Consider the following 3,173-nt stretch of genomic DNA (forward strand, 5'->3'; position numbering starts at 1 on the left):
CACTCTTTCTGATCTGGCCATCAAGTAGGGAGATCTCCAGGCTGCTGAGGAGGCAACAAATGCCCATTATAGTTCTGAGAGGGGAGGAGGTTGTCAAGTCACCCAGGTTTGATGCTTCTTTCAAAATCCTCAGCCTTGTCAAAGCAGCCGGGACCCAGGGAGGGACCAGATCAGCTTAGATGATGCTTTTGCTGCCTGCAGGCTTTCCTTGCTGTTTTCTTCCAAACAAACCAAGCATTCTTTTTTCTTCTGAAGAGAATCCTGTTAAACAACCAAACTCTGTATCCTGCGTATCCTTGCCGGAGGACTGATCTGGGAGAAAAAGGGCTGTGGGCATCCATACTTACCCAGCCACATTGCTTCCTCTATCAACTGCAGTGAGGATAGACCAGGAAGAAACAAGGTGGCAGAGTAGCTGGAGTTCTGGGTAGGGAGTCAAAAGGCTGGAGATCTACTCCCTAAATCTCTGTGTGACCTTGGGCAAGTAATTTCCCCCCTCTGGACATTGGTTCCTGTCTCTCTAAAAGAGGGAAACTAGGCTGTATAAAATAGTATTTATCGAATACCTATCATTTACAGAATACCAAGCCAAGCACTGGGGGCAATACAAAAATTGGCAAATAATCTACCTCTGCCCTTTTGTGGGTTGGCGGGGAGTAAGGCAGCAGCACCATGAAGGCCTCAGGCACCCTGAGAGAGTATAAGGTAGTTGGACGTTGCCTGCCTACTCCCAAGAGTCCAGTGCCACCTCTTTATCAGATGCAGATCTTTGCTCCTAATCATGTTGTAGCAAAGTCCCGATTTTGGTACTTTGTTTCCCAGCTGAAAAAGATGAAGAAGTCTTCTGGAGAAATTGGGTACTATGGGCAGGTCTTTGAAAATACTCCTCTTCTGGTGAAAAACTTTGGCATCTGGCTGTACTATGAGTCCAGGAATGGAATCCACAACATGTACAGGGAGTACCGGGACCTGACCACTGCTGGTGCTGTCATTCAGTGCTACTGAGATGTGAGGGCTTGTCACTGTGCCCAGGCCCACTCCATCCAGATTATGAAAGTGGAAGAAATTCCTGCCGGAAAATGTCGCCAGTCTGCAGTCAAGCAGTTTCACAACTCTAAAATCAAGTTCCTGCTGCCCCACAGAGTCCTGCGGCACCAGCACAAGCCACGCTTCGCTACCAAGAGGCCCCACACCTTCTAGGTGCAGAGATGAGGAAGTCCGTGTTGTGTTCATCTGTTTAAATAAATTTCCTAGTTGGAAACCTGAAAAAAGGAATCTATCTCTGCCTAAAAGGAGTTTATTGCTCAGTAGGAGGGATAAGATATAAATATGGGTAACTACAAAATGTGGCATTAGTAGAACAGCTACCATTAATGTAGCATTTCACTGTTTGCAAAGCACTTTATACATTATCTCATTTGATTTTGATAACCTTGTGAGGTAGGGACTATTATTATCCCCATTTTACAGGTGAGGAAGGTAAGGCTGAGAGAGGGACTTGCCCAGGGTCACATAGCTATTAAATGTCTGAGGCCAGATTTGAGCTTGGGTTTTTCAGACTTCATGTCCAGCACTCTATTCCATGAACCACTAGCTAACCCTGTGTCACTCAGCTTCCTAGAGAGAAATAAACAAGGTAATATGTGAGATTGGGAAGAAGGGAGGGAAAAGTATTGGATGACAAGAAGATCATGGAAGGCTTCATGGAGGAAGTAGCACTTGATTTGGGCTTTAAAGGATGTATAGGGATTCAAAAATGCAAAGGATATCCGATGCATTGAGGTCAGGTGAACAGAGATTTTATAGATCCTCTTCTACTCCTATCTTCCTCTTCCTCCTGGCTTCTGTCCCCAGAAAAGAAGATTCTCTCTCTGGTCGGGTCTTTAGTATACTCACCTGGCTTCAGGAAGCCTGCACTGACCTTTACAAAACACTTCCTGCATCCCTTGTCAAAAAGTTCCCTCCAACTCCTCTCAAAGGGTCATCAGACCTTGAGCTGGAAAGGACTTGAGGGGCCAACTAGTCCAACTTGCCCATTGGACCAAGGAAGACGCTGAGGTACAAAGAGGGAAATGAATTTGCTTAAGGTTAGACAGGTAGTAAGTAGCAGCAGCAGAATTCAAACTCAGATCTCTTTCTGCTACTTCATGATACCTTCTTCCCAGGAAACCTTGCTAACCTTCTTCATCATCTATCTGCTCCCTTGCCTAAGTATGGGTCTTGAACTGTTCCAAGGGTATACTGGACCTTCGGTTCTGATTGGTCAGTCCTCTAGAAGCAACTCCTGATTCTTTGATGAGATTAGGAATGATTCCTGGCTCATTTTTTTAGCATGGCAGCTTCTGTCTTATCCTTACCATGAGGACTCCCCTTGATTGCTTTTGCACCTAAGGTTCCAGGTTGGGTGTTACAGCTAGCCTAGCATTGATGCCCTGAGGATCAAGGAAAAATCTTTGGAAACAATCTTTTGGACCTGTGCCAACAAGAGCTGAGATGAAGATATATCTAGGAACAATGCCAGTTGGGTACATGAACTTGGTGGGACCAATGCTATGTAGGAACTGTGATGAAGTATGAAGCTAATTTCCACCACCACTACTCCATCCCTCTCTCCTCAAGAGACCAAGGTGGTATTGGGGAGGTTATTTTTCTCATTACAGCTTTGAAGGAAATAACATTTTGTAAAAGCTACCTGATGTCATGTGGTTAAATAGAACTGGGGCCCCAGTCAGAGGTCCTAACAATAGGAGGAACATGACCGGTAGGGGCTCAAAGTGATGACAAAAGGGAAGAGACACTCCTAAACCCTCTGGGCACCAGGGAAGCTTGAGGGGTAAATGTAGCCAACCTGTCCCTGAGAGAGTGGGGACCAGAACATACTCATTATAGTCAGAAAGTCTTGCCCAAGGTCATCTAAATAATGTAGGAAGCATTTGGTGGGTAAATGCTTTCTTTTAGCTGAATCCTTTGGCCTAGTGACTTCATGTACATTTGGGCAAAGACTTAGAGATCCTTGGCTACCTCTGACCTTGCTCAGAAAGGGTTGTGGGGGGCAGCAGCATCCAATCAGCTTGACAAGCCTGATCAGTTTGATCTCCCTAATGAATTTTCCATTCCATCCCCTTCCCTCTATTCCCCTAGTTCAAGAACTTACTCATTCATTATCTCTCTAT

At 45.4% G+C, this 3,173-nt stretch overlaps 1 pseudogene; it reads left to right on the forward strand.

The window, feature by feature from the left end:
* The first annotated feature begins 672 nt into the window (after window positions 1-672).
* On the forward strand, window positions 673-1,200 carry LOC122751099 (annotated as a pseudogene).
* The last annotated feature ends 1,973 nt before the right edge of the window (window positions 1,201-3,173 follow it).

The sequence above is a fragment of the Dromiciops gliroides genome, chromosome 3 (assembly GCF_019393635.1).
Source record: "Dromiciops gliroides isolate mDroGli1 chromosome 3, mDroGli1.pri, whole genome shotgun sequence".
Classification (NCBI taxonomy): domain Eukaryota; kingdom Metazoa; phylum Chordata; class Mammalia; order Microbiotheria; family Microbiotheriidae; genus Dromiciops; species Dromiciops gliroides.